Source organism: Diceros bicornis, chromosome 22 (assembly GCF_020826845.1).
Source record: "Diceros bicornis minor isolate mBicDic1 chromosome 22, mDicBic1.mat.cur, whole genome shotgun sequence".
In the NCBI taxonomy this organism is placed as follows: Eukaryota; Metazoa; Chordata; class Mammalia; order Perissodactyla; family Rhinocerotidae; genus Diceros; species Diceros bicornis.
Genome location: NC_080761.1, coordinates 39,209,158 through 39,225,835, shown reverse-complemented (window position 1 = coordinate 39,225,835; position 16,678 = coordinate 39,209,158). Strand labels below are relative to the sequence as shown.

Below are 16,678 nucleotides of genomic sequence, written 5' to 3'. Positions count from 1 at the left end.
GACTCGCTTTATTGTGGTATTCGCTTTATTGCAGAGATCTGGAACTGAACCCACAATATCTTCGAGGTGTGCCTGTACATCATGCTGCATAATACTATCCTTGCCATATACCCAGTTGAAACTGTATTTTACATTTTTAAAAATCAGACTTTGGTCTGGAGTGGCATTATTTATAAATATAAATAGGTGAGTAATTAGCCTATTAAAAAAAATTAAAAAAATTTTTTTCCAAATATAATTTCCACTATGAAAGCGGCTAGGCGGTTTGGCAGACTCTGTTATTTATACTCCAGATGTAAAGTACCTTGAGTTTACAAGGGAAGAGTGAAGAACTGAAAGGCTTTAATTAGTCTTTACCGAATAGGTAAAAACAGAATATTTTACCACTGAGACGTAAACACATCAGTGATGGCCTAACCTGTCGGGCCCAGTCCTGCCCATACTCAGACACAATGCATTTCCAATTTAAAAAAAATAATAATTTAAATGGAATGGCCCCATTTATGCCCTCTGTTCCTTATTAAAAATGGTTGACAAGTAAAATTCCATTTTAAAAAATGTGTCTGTGGACACTCGCTATTGTTTTGAATTTTAAAGAGTTCCTGTGTCTTGTGAATGGCAATATGCATTTAGTATTCTGTATTCAGGGCAGAGTACTTTTGAAACCAACTGTGCATTTATCTTCATTTTTGCTTTCTCCTCTGTGCTTTATCTTCCACCCCTGTACATATGGGGTTGAGTGTGGACTGCAGGTCTAAGGTAATCGAATTGGATGAACTCTTGGGTCCTCAGTTTCTCCTTTTCTGAAACTGGGCTAGAATTTAACTTTTCTCGAAGGAGTATTTGGAAGAATATTATAGAATGGATTTATAAGGTCTCTGTGCCTCCCTAGAAGTTAGTGTTGACATTTAGTTCTATTCTTTGGGGTATCTCAGAAGTTACAGCTGGGTGAATGATCTTGCCATTTTAGAGTAGGCTGGACCAAGGCTTGTGGCCATATCATTTATATTTCTTTTTTTTTTTTGTGAGGAAGACTAGCCCTGAGCTAATGTCCTACGCCAATCCTCCTCTTTTTACTGAGGAAGATTGGCCCTGGGCTAACATCAGTGCCCATCTTCCTCTACTTTATATGGGATGCCGCCACAGCGTAACTTGACAAGCGGTGCATTGGTCCGCACCTGGGATCCGAACCTGCGAACCCTGGGCCGCTGAAGTGGAGCACATGGACTTAACTGCTATGCCACTGGGCCGGCTCCTTATCTGTGTTTCTGTAGCATTGGCTTCTCAAATAAGTTTATGGCAGGGCTGGCCAGGTGGTCTAGTGATTGGGTTTGAGTGCTCTGCTTCGATGGGCCTGGGTTCGCAGGTTCCAATCCCGGGTGCAGACCTATGCACTGCTTATCAAGCCATGCTGTGGCAGGTGTCCCACATATAAAGTGGAGGAAGATGGGCACAGATGTTAGTCCAGGGCCAATCTTTCTCAGCAGAAACAGGAGGATTGGCAACAGATCTTAGCTCAGGGCTAATCTTCCTCACCAAATAAATAAATAAATAAATAAATAAATAAATAAATAAATAAATAAAAAGTTTATGGCAGTGCATTATCTGAAAAGAAAATTTTAGCTAATTCATTTAAACATCAGAAATAAATCAGATGTCTTTCTCTTATATATTTGCCACATGAATATAAAACCATAAAGATTTTAAGCTTAATAGAAACAGAGGCCTATAGAAGTGGCTTTTCAAACACACAGTCATTGATTTCTTGTTGAAAATCCCAAAAACATCCAAGGGCAGGCAGAATATGTTCTTCCTCCGTCTCTCCCTTCCTCTGTCTCTCTCCCTTTTTCTGCCTCTCTGTCTCTCGAATTTGTGCCACTGCTCCTAGTTTTCCACTCAAGTTCAATGATACGTTTCCTAAGAATAGCATTAGGCTTATGGAAAGAAAGATGTGTCGCCAGTGGACTCAGTTCTCCCTTTTGATTTATGAGGGTTTGAAAAAGCGCTCTTCCAGGTCTTCTCTTCTTCCCAGGGACTTGGGGAAAGTCTTGTTCAAAAGTAATGGTTCCTAAAGAATTGCTCAGCTACAGACCGCTAGCCTCTGAAAACGTCGGCTGGTTCAGAGGCATGGCGCATGCTGCTTTTCAGCTCTAAGACTCAGTGGCAGTGTGCCGAAGACCATGAGCTCGTCTGATTCTGTCAGCCCTGGAACGCCTTTGGAAGTTCTCTGTTAGTCAGGCTCATTTTCTTTTTTACTGGAAGTGCAAGCCAGTTGTTGTTTGTAGAACTCATCATTTAACATTCCAGTAGTGTGCAAAGCGTGGGATGAATTTATAGGTATATACATGCACTTATATGAAAGGTATGCCTCTATCTTTTAATCTTTTGTCTCAGAGTCTAAGACGACGAAGTAGCTATACCTCTTTGGCATAAAGACGTCATTAAAACCAAACTACATTTTAACAGAGGTTCAGTACCTCATATTCGAAGACTGCCCTTATGTGCCTGGTCACCTTTAGAGGGCATAATTCTCCTGGAAAACTATTCCTAATGAATTGCAAATAGAGATCAGTTAAGTAAATTGTGTTAATTATGTCATTTGCAAGATTGCCTAATGTGGAATTGGTCTAGAGTCTAGAAACTGCTTGTCAAATGTTTCCCTTAACTAATGTGATATTTTGTGGTTTGCAAATGACACAATTCACATAACTTATTTGATGGAACTTCATTAACCACCCCTTAGTTTGCCTTAGCAAAATTATGTTATTAAACATGCCACGATAGGTTCTTTCCTCGTTACTTTGCACTCAGCCCAGTGAATAATGTTTGCATTGTGACACCTATCCGCCAGTCCTTCGTCTTTGAGGAAACCAAGGGAGGTCCATGTTCAGTATCGGGTTTCTAATCTGCTTCCCAGCATTACACACTTCTAGTCTTGTCTTGACTAAAAGAACCTGGATCCGTACTCATCACTGCTATCGTGGTGAGCACTTCTCACCGTGCAGACCTTATTGAGCCCTCTTTTGGCCAACTCTGTCATCTCCCCCCTCACAGTTTGATGTTCGGATGCTCTACTAATGTCTTAAACAGAAAACCCAGAAAATCTCTGAATCATAGTTTCAGTTAAAAAAGCCAAGTGTTTGGCAGTAGTAATTATGACAATAACTGTAATAGTGGAGTAATTTTCCACCGTTGTCAGATCTGCCATGTCTAGAAAGTCTGTATTAGAAGCATAGTGTTTATCTCGTCAGTAAATAACTTTTATTTTTGTCCCATATTGTCTGTTACCTAATGCTGAGAAATTTAACTACTATGTGTCTTTTTTAAAAGACATTTTTTTTGAGTGCACTGGTGACTTCTTATAATCCTGTCTTCAAGGGATCAGTCCCAGGGACACTTTACGATTGACTGCCTTTTAGTATTTGGTTTGTCACTTAGTTTTGTTCAGCAGTGGGAATGAACTCCTGTTAATAGTACATAAACTCTTTCCTAGATTGGGAGATGGTTGAATAGCGTTGGGAATATAGTCCATGGCTATGGAATAGAACCAGCTGACCCACAGGTGAGTTTGAATAGCATACTGATTTAAATGTCTGAAATACCTTTAAGCCTCCTCAGAAGATCAGATTTAAAACCTCTTTTCTAGTGAGTGGTACTTTACTCACTAAAATGATGGGAATGCACCTATTGTTGGATCTCTTATATTTTACTTGAAAAACTTTGTTGAAGGCCACTTTATCCTTTAACCTTATGACCTCCCTTTCTCTCATTATCAAAAAAAATCCCATCATGGTTGCACTTGGATCAAGCCTCTTCCTAAAGTTATTGTCATCTTAGACTCTTCTAGAAGCATTACCCCAGGGAAAAAATTCTTCTGTGTATGATGACCTCATTTACATCCTATACACTGACTCCTCATCACCTCCAATTTGGCTGTCCTTCAACCTTCTTTCTCTTAGCTACACAGCCAATGAGGCCTGCCTCTGTCAAAGTCTATCTCTAAGAATGTTATTCTTCCTGTGGTCTCTCCTTTTCTTCTCAGCTTCTACCAGCCCCCAACTATACCACACACATTCCGCCAACTCTCTGTGTAGACTTGGCAGAAGATTCCACCTCAGTCCTTGTTATGTAACCCACCACCTACCCCTTTTTGGCAAGGGACACCCGACTCAGCAAGTTACAACAAAGAGTGAAGTTAATTGGAACATGTGCTGTGCTCAAGTCTGCAACAAAAAAAAGGCTGATAGTCATCAGGAAAATACAACCATATGTGGATGTTTGCTTGAGAATATGTGTATATGGGAAATGTCGTCTACAACCAGGTTGTATTTAAATAAAATCAATTACCATTCTTTTCCTCTTCTTCTGACTGTTTCCCTTCCCACCTCCCGATGTGTAATACTTGTAACTTGCTCTCTCATGCCTGCTCATGGGTCGGCATGGCCTGCTGACACTGACAAGTGAAATAGAACTGTCTGATACTTCACATGAGGAACCTTAAGTTACTTATGTCTGGGATTCAGCTGTGGATAACATCCCAATGGACCTTCTATCCATTCCCAATTGTTGCAGTATGGCCCATACCTTTTGTTGGTCTCCACCCCATTTTTCTATCCACTCTAGAACTTTAGGATATCTTTTGCTTAACCTCTAATTTTTTAACTTAGGTACAATTTATAGCAGAAACATCCTAACGTCATAGCCACTCTTAAGTTTGACCAGTAGTTGACTGTCGTTCTATGTCTGATGTCATTAGAAGGACTTTCCGCTGTTCTGCTACTTCCCCACCCAAGGCTGCTAAGATTCCCCAGAAGTGGGCTGACTGCCCATCCCAAAGTCTGAAGCCTCTGGTTGTTCTTGGTCCACGTTCCTGAACTTCAGAGGGAATAGTGACCTCCATGAGCACTGAGACGGTTCAGAGGCAACAGAGGCAGGACTCTGATGCTTCTGTTTTTCTCTAGTGTCTTAAAACTCAAGGTATCCTCACTTATCTCATAGAACGATTGCGCCACTAGAAGGCAGAGGTGTTCTGTGTACATGTAGGAGTTCTGAAATAATCTGAGGGCTTTTTCAGAGCTCTTGGGAGTGACCTGAAAGGAACTTTGTCTTTGACAGTCTCTGGAAGTGTATTTTAGATTGGATGTCTGTCCTCACTGTTTTCATATTTGGATTTTGAGGGACTGAGAAGCCCCAGAATGGTTCTGGACTTGAGTTGCCATCTGAGAGATTCCTGCCGCCCCGCTGGCCTAGATCCTTTCGGGACAAAAGTGCGAGATGATGAGGTTAAGAGTAGTTACTCTTCATGAAGCTACTTAACTGTTACGGACAATGGGCTGAGACTTTATGTACATTATCTCATATATAATCTTTCTAACACCCTTCTTATGTAAGTACCGTTATTATTCCCACTTGATAGCTGAGGAAACTAAGCCTTGAGTAACTTACCCGCAGTTACACAGCTAATCAGCGATGGGACAGGATGTGATTCCAAATCTGATGTCCAGTCTCTCGAACACTCTACCCTGATGTCCCACACATCCTTTTTGGACATCTTCTTCCAAGTATTAAATAGATAATGTGGTAATATAGTTGTATTTAGTATTGCATATTTTAATATAATTGTTAAATTATTCAGTATTACGGAAAATGTGACCCAACTGGAGCCTCTGACCATGTTGGATTCCCTTCATTTAACGGTCTCAGAACATGTGAAAATAACAAAATAATAGTGTTTTGTGAAGGATGGAAGTAGTTAGGACTGTTACACTCATTTTGAAGATGATGAATTTGAGACAAGATACCTTGACTTTCCCACAGCAATGCAGAGCTAGAAGAAACCTAGACTGTCTCCTCTTGCCTCTTTCAAATATTCTTTTCTCTTATCCAAGCCAAAGTTTAAAGAACATTATTAATTATTATCATTTTTATTTAAATTGTGATTCATAGAGACTAGAGACATTCTTGAATCCGTTTAGAGTTTACCTAAGAGAATTATTATGACAGCAGTCAGTAATAGATGATAATAGATTATAGTATAATATATACATATACTATATAATAATAGATTCTTTCAATAGATGAGTTCAGCATTCATGTTATGGCTTAGATTGACAGTGTTGAAGACTTTTTGTGAAGCACAGAAAGTCGAGGAGTTAGGTGCTAGCTTACAAAGTCGGCTTCTAGAATGGGTTCTTGTTTCCTTCAAACTTTTAAGAGGAAGAGACAAAGCAAAATAAAATGCCTACATCAACACTAGCCAAAAGAAAGAGGAAAGAGCAAAGAAAAGAAACCTGCCAAAAATAGCAATTTGGAACTGCATTCCCTCCTTGAAAGTCGCTGGTTTTGCTGTATGATATTTGATATGTACCATTTATTTACTGTCTCTTTTTCTGTTTCTCCCTCGATACTCTTAGGCTGATACTTTATGTTAACTGCCTCATGCCACTAATTACACATTTCCTTTCATGTTTGTTATTATTAGTTTAAAGGATAAATTGTGATTTTCTATAAACACGAGGCACAGGCTTAAAGGAAAGAGGAATGTTTTAAAGAATTTGGGATTATTCAGAATCCCAGTGACTATAAATGACTTAGCATATCTAGACTGCATTTGGAGTCTATTCCTTTTTTCCTATTAATAGCCATAGTGATTAAATAGTGAGAGGAATTTCAGCTTTAATTTTAAATTTTGTTGCCTGTGAAAGTTCGTATTCAACTTTGGATCCTGTCCAAAAGGGAATCTTACTAAAAAATAATCTTACAGTCAAACTATATGTGAGGTACATGGAACCTTAACCTTGAGTAATTTAGTTCAGCCCCCTCAATTCTCTACTCATGTTGCAATGACTGGAGGGACCACCTAAGGTTATTCCAGATATCTGGATTCTCTTCCCATTTCTGCCCCTGACTCCATTGGTAAGTTGGGAATGAAAATTTCTCTCCGGAATATCTTTTGATTTGATATGTATAGAAAACTTTGATGTCATTGTGGAAAGACAATAGAAATAAAACTAATCAATAATAATAAATAAGACTTTTGATGTAGGTTACCGTTTGTAAACCTGTGGATCTTTGCTTTGACTTCTCTAAAGGTTATCAGAAATTTCTCCTAAGATTCTCTTGGAGTGCATTTTTCAGGCGTTAGGTGTACCCCCATCCATGGGTATCTCTGGACGTTTATAGTATCAAGAGAACTCAAGGGTTTAAAACCTGGCTACTTGTTATCACTGTCCTTGAGGAAAATGTGCTCAAGAAAGCTGTTTGATGGTTTCCTAAACATAAAATATTTAATCTTAAACCATGCTGGGAGAGATCAGTTTGGGGGCAGAAAAAGAGCCATGGGCTTGTCCCATTTACCCCAGAAGAGGCCAAAAATGGTGATTGAATGCCTCCTACCCTCATAAATACCGAGAAGCATAAGTAGTGATGCTGCTCTTACCATGCTTAGGATGTTAGATCTCCATATTTTTTAATGCAAGAAAAGATAGGCAAAGCTAAGAATTCTAGAATTAAAAGATAGGAGGGACTTAAGATGATGCTACCAAACACTATAACCAGTGTAATTAAACTTGAGTCTTTGGTGGAGGGGCGTATGTATGCATATCTCTTCCAGTTTTTTCAGATGATTAAAATATACAGCCAGGGTTCAAAACCACTTGTAGATTCCAGACCAGCGTTTGTTATTTACATATGAGGTCAGTGAGATGCACAGAAGGTAAAATTATTCTATGAGATTAAATAACTAATTATTTGAGACCTGGTATTGGAATTCAGGTTTCCCAGGTTTGGACCTGAGATTTTTCACCACTTCGTATGTGTTAATCCCAAAGTAATCCCAGGTTCCTATCTAGAAAAGACAGTCCTGTGACCTTTATTCATTCGTGTGGTCCTCTTTCTACTGTGGTGATAACGGCTCAATTTAGTGACTACTTACTGTGGTCTGGGCACTGTGCCAAGAGTTTTACAGGGGTTGCTTCCTCAATTAGGTATATTAATATTCCTATTTCACAGATAGGGAAACAGGCCCAGAGAGATTAAGTAACTTGTCTGCACTTGCAGAGCAAGAGTAGGTGGAGGCGCTGGGATTGGAGCCTGGCAGTTTGATTCCAGAATCGTGGCTCCTGAACTACTTAGCTGTACCTTCCCCTAGAAGGGTTTGATGATTACTTCTCATTCCAAGACAAAAGTTTTGTGAAGACAGTTTAAGCCTTGAGAACTCCAGACCACATTTTGAAAGCCAAAATTAAGAAAACGAAAAATGTGGCCCCCGGGCACTCACTATTTTCCTTCCCTATTTCTTGAATCCTAAGAGAGCCCGGGATATTAGTGATGACAGTCTTTCTACTGCCAGATGGACACTTGGCAACTGGCTGTAGATTTGCCTCAAAGATTTTGTGTCTACAGAAATAAAAGAAACGTCTTATGAGGTGGATACTGTGGGGAGGGGTGGTTTGGTCATTGATTTTGTAGTATGTTTGTGGTGTGTGGAAAAAATAAGGAAAGCTATATGGTAAGGAGAAATATGTTAAAATATGCACTCTGCCTTTCAAAGAAGAGTTCAGGTGAGGGTGGCAACACTTAGTGTCGCCTGAAAGAACCTCAGAGATGTTTCTTAGGTTAGAATCAGAAGCCATTGAAGTATTGCCTAAAACAGCACTTAGGAAACAGAATGCTATTCAGACTTGTGGAGCATTTACAGGTATTATTTTCTTTCTTCTGTTCATTTAAAAGGTTCCTTATGCACTCATTGTAAAGTATCAAAGTAAAAAAAAACAACTTGTATTAGATATCATTTCAAGTTCAGGATAGGGGAGAGGAAAGAGCATGTTGGCAAGGTAATATTTTAGTGACATGTAAGATGAGTGTTTTAGAAGTAGGGTCGTTGTTTATTTTGGCTTATGAACATGATGGAAGTCTTAACTGTGATGAGTAAGTGGGAATCAGATGATAAATGTTGCTTGGTAACTTGCTGCATTGGGTGTTTACTTATGGTGGAGAACAAATCTTTAACCAGTGAGTTGGTAGATATTAGTTGGTGACTTTTAAATTTTAACAGCCAACAGGAAAATGTTTATTCCATTAAATATCACCACCTTACACATTCTGCCTATTATTTCCTGGCTTGTTCCAAAAAAGCACTTAAGATGGTTATATGTTTTTTTTTTTTGGTGAGGACGATCTGCCCAGAGTTAATAGCTGTTGCCAATCTTCCTCTTTTTGCTGAGGAAGATTGGCCCTCGGCTAATATCTGTGCCTACCTTCCTCTATTTCATATGTGGGACGCCTGCCACAGCGTGGCTTGATGAGCGGTGCATAGATCCGCACCCGGGATCCGAACCTTTGAACCTCAGGCTGCTGAAGCCGAGTGTGCGAATTTAACCCACTATGCTACTGGGCCAGCCCTGGCTGTATGTTTTTATATGCATTATTTCATTTAATCCTTACACCACCGTTGAAATGTAGAACTTATTTGGACTAAAATTACATGACAGAATTGTATGACAGAACCTTTAGAAATCTCAGCTAGAGACCCACTGATTTCAGGCATTTATGTGATAATAGAGTCTTCTGTCCAATAAATTATTTAACTTTTAATACTTTTTTTTTTGTTTTTTTTGTCTGTGTGTGTGAGGAAGATCAGCCCTGAGCTAACATCCATACCAATCCTCTTCTTTTTGCTGAGGAAGACTGGCCCTGGGCTAACATCGTGCCCATCTTCCTCTACTTTATATGGGACGCCACCACAGCATGGCTTGACAAGCGTTGCGTCGGTGTGTGCCTTGGATCCAAATCCTGGACCACGGCAGCAGAGTGCAAGCACTTAACCGCTACACCACGGGACGGGGCCAGCCCCTTTTAATACTTCTTTTTTTTTTTTTGTGAGGAAGCTGGGCCCTGAGCTAACATCTGCCAATCCTCCTCTTTTTGATGAGGAAGACTGGCCCTGGGCTAACATGCGTGCCCATCTTCCTCCACTTTATATGGGACGCCGCCACAGCATGGCTTGACAGGTGGTGCGTCAGTGTGCGCCCGGGATCTGAACCGGTGAACCCTGGGTCGCCGCAGCAGAGCACTTGCACTTAACCACTTGTGCCACCGGGCCGGCCCCAGTACTTCTTTTAATTTAGAAATTTTTAGGGATGAGATTAAGTTGTTACTTTTTGGAACTGTTCAGTAAGTAGAATAAAAGACCAGGAAATTAAATAGGGGCAACAGATTGGCACAGTAAACAGTTTTGTAATAGTAATAAGAGTTCACTTTAAAATATCTGAAACAGTACCTTAGCCAATTTATTTAGTGTGGATTTTTAACTTTCCCAGGCATGGGAAAGGGAACAGTCTTAAAAGGGAGAAGAGACTGCTCACCCACCTGACCAGTTCTTTTCTTTCACGATATAAGATCTCAAAGATTTTATTTTAACCTTCTCACTGATTTTTTTGAATTACTTGCAGCCTGAAGTATTTTGAAAAATACTCAAATGCTCTACATAGTGCAATTATATGTATAATTATCTTATAATACAAAAGTTTGAAAAGTAATCCATGAACTTGTTTGAGAATGCATATTTCTGGTAATTGATTTCTACACCACAGACCAAAGCTTTCATTCTTTGTACTTTTCCAGTAGTTGCTTTATCCCGCAATCCTCATGTGTGTCTCCATGAGCATTTCTAGGTCTTGTTCTTAGGTTCCGGTTAGTTTCCTGGTTCCCCATCCTGGCACGTCTGTAAATGCTCATTCTGGTAGTATCTTAACTTTTTCTAGAGCTGTGAACTTAATGCTCATTGAGTCCTTAGAGCACCTTTCTAAAATCACAGGATTATAGTGCTAGTTTCATTTAAGAACGAAGCTCCTGAAATCCAGAGGCTTGATGTCATATAGCCCAAGGGACATATCTAGGTCTCAGTTCCACGTGTTCTGATGTCCAGTGTAGGCTCTTCATCAGCTGGATGGTTATGCCTCCAGCTAAAGTTCACATATTTGAGGCCTCCTGGTGAGATCTTCTTGAAGAGCTACAGGGTTGTTAAAATCTTTTAAAATACATGCCTAAGGTTGATTCACAGCAAGCCAGCCCTCATAGTTTCTTGCATAAACTTGGGTATTTTCTGCAAGTTTGCTTAGCCTAATAGAATGAGCTCTTGATGGAGTTGTGTAATTTGAAATGTTAAAACACATAATAAGAACAGGAGGACTCTACTTTCTGAGGAATCTGTTAACCTGTAAATGAAAATTTAGTTGAAAACTAGTAGTTAATAATTGCCATTTTCTAACATGAAAGAGTTCTGTCCCTCATGTGTCTTGTTAAACATTGTAAAGCTATCGAAATTAGATGAACTCTAATGTATTTGTATTTAATACAGTGTATTTAGATGGTCTGGGTGTGCAATGTGTTGGGAGTGATGGTTGTAGCTTAGAGAGAGAGAGAGAGAGAGTATGTGAGTATATTCATCTATCTTTGAATATTTGGTTTCCCGATTTAATCTAACATAACCAATGCACTTATTTTACATGCAACCATTATTCTCGGTTTTTGTAGTCTGTTGACTTAGTGTTCTACTTTTGGTTAATTTTCTTAACCAGAAATGTGGTTTGCCAAGGTTAAGGACTGAAGTGTATCAAATACTTCATTGGTCTCTATTTTTTATGAAGAAGATGTTCATGTTGCTACTTTTTATTTATAATCATTACAAGCAGTAGAGTGGAAATGGGTTCATATCATATATCTGTAAAAATAAAAATTGGTCTTTCGTAAAAAAAAAAAAAAAAAAGCAAAAAACCAAAAAAACAAGAAACCCTCAAACTGTCACTAGCAGGGGCAAAGTGTATTCCACTTTGGAGATTTTTTTTGCCCTGCCTGTTAACATGGGATGCCATAAGGTGCATTTTTGTTTTTATGTTGTTACAGAGAAATAAAAAATTTTGATACGGAATTAAATAAGAAACACTAACAGATAAAGATAAAAAAGGAGAATACAGTAATAGCATTCAATAATGGTGTACTGCAGTTGTAATTACTTCTTACAACTTGAAATGGTTGCAATATGTTACACTGGTGCCCACAGGAGTAAACAGGCCGGAGGATGAGCTTTTGTTCTTTTCTCAATGTTGGTAATTAGTAAGCTAATACTAAAATTTAATATTAGAATAAAATGGCCATGGTTTGTTCCATTACCTAACAGAGGCCAGTAATAGTATTGCCTAGAATATGAATTTTCATTATTTCTGTTATTTGAACTAAAATTCGTTTTTGATGAAATGTCTTCTGAAGTGTCATCCCAGAATACTTTATTAACTTCTGTTTTTATAAAAATAAATACAATATATTTTTTTATAACCTCAATACTTTTAAAGTCAGCATTGAGGAAAAGTTTCTTCCAAGAGAAAATAGCCTGTTACACATGACATCCTTTTTACTCCTTTCTTCTTATGAGAGTTCCTTTAATCTCAGGCCTTCTATATATCTTATACTTTCAAATCAGTAATAACTGACGCATTATCCTGAAGTTACATTGCTACCCTAGATGTCATTGATGTCTAATTATTATCTTTAACTTTTAAATTTATATTATCATTGTGTTTAGATTTTATGATTCTCAGAAAAATTCCCTTCTGAGAATCATAAATCCTTTCCAGTGGTCTTAAGTGAGGCAATTTATGGGCCTTTAGAAACAGACTCAATTTTATTTATTTAAAATAAGTGGAGAAAAGGAAACATTAAAAAATCGTATTATTCCATTCTCTTCAGAGTTTACCGTTGTCTGCTTGGCATATTTTAATAGATGAGAAAGTTGATTTTGTTTTTTCTTTTAAAGGGTGTCTTTTTCTGGGAATATACTTTTATGAATGTAATACGGTGCAGTGTATAACAATGTACCTTTTATATAAGGATTTTCAATGTAATTAGAGACATACAGGCCACTTAAGGAGTGCAGGTATGAATCTGAATGTGAAGAATCATGTATTGGAAAGGTCCTTGTAGTCTTAAGACTTTTGGGTGCTTAGTTTATTAATATGTCTTAAGTCTTAACGATCTTAATGCTGGCATGTTATGAAAATAACGTACTTTTTTAAAATACAAAGTTATTTGGTTCTCTTCTTACTTCCAAGTTTTCTGTTTTATCCAGTAATCGGTACCACTGCAGCTGCCTTGAATCTTCGAAAGTACTGTTGATGAACATTTCGTTTGACTGGATTTAGAAACAACCTTGATGTTGAAAAGTTTGCGTATGTGTGTATTTTTAACATTTTATCCACATGCACTTGGTTTCATTTGAGATAGGAAATGGAAATAACAAGACGCTCTTAGAAAATCTTGTTTCTGTAGACGGCTGAACCTTGCCAGAAACCACGAGGCAGTGGAAATATCACGAGAAAGCTTGTTCCTACAAGACTCCCAGACTGATTACTAGACCAAAGAAGTTCCCAGAAATTTAGCTTGAAGCAATCATTTAAAATTTAGTAGACGGATCCAATCCTGCTCAGAATCACCCATGCTAATTATAGTACCCTATAATGTCCCAGTGATTTTATCAGTCACACCCCAGTGTAAAAATCAGTGTAAAAAAATCAGTGTCTGATTTTTGTATGTTCCCTCCAAAATATATTCTTGCTGCACACTTGAGATCTGTATATTTCACTGTATGTAATTTGTACCACGATATCCTTAACATTTTGAACCTATGTATTTTTTTTCCTTGCCTGATATATGTTTTTCGCCTTTGATGCAACAGATGGGTATTTTATTTTAATCTCATTCCATTTGTATCTTAAAAGTTCTAGTAGCTAGGAGGCTCTCCTGCCTCTTCTACTCTGCAGGTGTGTTAGATACTTAATTGTGCGTACATGTCTTTGAGCCACATGGGGCTGCTGCCTTTTTTTAAGCTACTATTTTAAAAAAAAGTATGTGTGTATATATATATATATATATATATATATATATATATATATTGGGTAGCCACAGGAAATTTAGTTATGACTTTGAACATTTGGAATTCGTGTGATAAAGCCCAAGTTTATAATGTTCGTTGTGATTTAAATCACACTCTGGGTTATTTTGGGGGGTAAGAGCAATCCATTTGATGCAGGCAGGTCTTCTCTGGTGGGACTTGCCCCAGCACGTTCTGGCTAAATGGCTTTGATGTTGGGTGAACATCACAACTTGAACTGCTGTGTTTACACTGTATAAGAGCTTGCTGAATCTCTCACTGCATCTCTCGCATAATTCCAGCTTCACTTTAGGTCTGAATACATGGACACTAAAGGGGCATTTTCCTTTAAAGTTTGCTTGTCCGTTAGGCACCTTAAGAAACTTATTTCTTTGCATCATTTTCTGTGAGAGTTCATACATAGGGCTTGAGTAATTTTGAACACAGATTTAATTCTATGGCCTTTCATGTGCCTAATGAAAGCCATAAGGGTATGATAAGAAAAGAAAAGGGAGAAAAAAGTTTGCCCCTTCCTAGACGGCAAGAAGGAAAAAGCAAAGCAGAGCAGTTGTCTTTGAACCACGGCGGGATTTATTCTTAAGGTCTTCCAACCTGTTTTTCCCATTAGCTAGGAAAGTAGTGCTTGGGCTTCTTTTAATTTTTATTTTTTTAATCATGGAATGATTATAGAACAAATGATTTAAAATTATATCCAGATTTTACAGGAACACTCTTTAGTTTACTAATTAAATAAAGGATATCACATCAAATAACATCCCACCTGTTGGCTTGTGTGAGGATCTCGTAAGTGGGATACAGAATTCCAGTAGCTTGCCTAAAAAAAGAAAGGAAAAAAAGGCAAACTAACCCATAAATTCATCACTTCCCTTCCCATATTTTTTTGGGATTCTTGGATTTGGAATCTGTTATTTGGATTCTTTCAGCCATGGTTCATAACATATAGACGTGTATGTTGCACATTAGACAAAAGAAGGCTTCTATCTAAAACATGCACCTTCCTGAACAGTAAACCACAATTGGTCAGACACTCTTATTTTTTGTATTAGTAGATTTTTTTTCCTGTAGATACGTCTGCAGCGTTATGATTTTTGTGACCAACATGCCAATATAATTTCAAATTTTAATTTAGTCTTTGGGTACGCTGATTCGTGCTGGTTCACTTAGCCTAACAGTCTTCATATTATAGAATTCTAGAGTAGTCCAAGGAACATTCCTATGATTATTTTGCCATTTGCTTTCTGCACATTTTTTGTGTGTGTGAGGAAGACTGGCTCTGAGCTAACATCCATTGCCAATCCTCCTCTTTCTGCTGAGGAAGATTGTCCCTGAGCTAACATCTGTGCCATCTTCCTCTCTTTTGTATGTGGGATGCCAGCACAGCATGGCTTGATGAGCAGTGCGTAGGTCTGCTCCCGGGATCCGAACCTGCAAATGCTGGGCCGCCGAAGCTGAGCACAGGAACTTAACCACTACACCACCTGGCCAGCCCGTCTGCACATTTTTAATATCTTTTTATCTTAAGTTTAAATTGCTCCCAGTCTCTCAGCATTAAAAGCAAAACAAAACACAACAACCTTACAATGTATCTCCTGTTCCTGTTCCACCACTCTTCTCCTCGCTTGGTGGGAGTCCTTTTTTTCCTTTTATCATCTTCCAGCTCCCACCCACTATCCCTTGTCGTGTGGAGTGTGTGATGTTTTGTTTGTGATCTTTTTTTTTTTAATTTTATTTATTTTTTTTTCCCCCCAAAGCCCCAGTAGATAGTTGTATGTCATAGCTGCACATTCTTCTAGTTGCTGTATGTGGGACATGGCCTCAGCATGGCCGGAGAAGCGGTGCGTCGGTGTGCGCCCGGGATCTGAACCCGGGCCGCCAGCAGCGGAGCGCGCGCACTTAACCGCTAAGCCACGGGGCCAGCCCTGTTTGTGATCTTTTAAATTCCCGCCCCCCCCCAAAGCCCCAGTAGATAGTTGTATGTCATAGTTGCACATCCTTCTAGTTGCTGTATGTGGGACGCGGCCTCAGCATGGCCGGAGAAGCGGTGTGTCGGTGCGCGCCCGGGATCCGAACCCGGGCTGCCAGCAGCGGAGCGTGCGCACTTAACCGCTAAGCCATGGGGCCGGCCCTGTGATCTTTTAAATAAGCAATTTTTCTTTCTACTCTACATTGAAGAAACCCATTTTTAAAACTAGACCATGGCATTTAGGCCATAATCTATCTAAAAAAGTCCTTTGACTTATCTGTTGAGTTTGTTTATTATAAGATTTGGTCCAGAAATATATTTAGCTTGTTGGAGTCGCCAACAAGAGTTGGCTAAGAAATCCGCATAGTAGAATTGTCCTTCCCATTTTGAAATATATGACTTCAAAATATGTCTTTTGCACATGCACACAAATATGCAGTATTAATTCGGATTCTGACCTAATCACTATTTTTTTTACTTCTTTGTAAAATTGCATATTTTCATAAAATTCTAACATAAAGACTGTGCTTATTAAAATAGAAAAATACTTGCTGTTATCAAAGTACTCAAAGGTATTATAAAATATTAAATGAAACCAGTTAGAGCTTGTGGCACATGGGCTAATAAATTTTACATGACAGAGACCAAGGAAAAAAAAGACGTAAAACTGTAAAAGAAATAAACAAAATTAATTAGTAACTTCCACAAACAAGTATGTTTTATGCAAGAGCATTGTTACCTACCAATGTTCAGAATAATTTCTGGATCAA

The 16,678-nt window shown here is 38.5% G+C and overlaps 1 protein-coding gene across 14 annotated transcripts in view; it reads left to right on the top strand.

The window, feature by feature from the left end:
* The window catches only part of BNC2 (basonuclin zinc finger protein 2), a 411,375-nt gene that overhangs the window by 200,574 nt on the left and 194,123 nt on the right, over window positions 1–16,678 (top strand). The gene's annotated exons all lie outside the window — the stretch shown is intronic.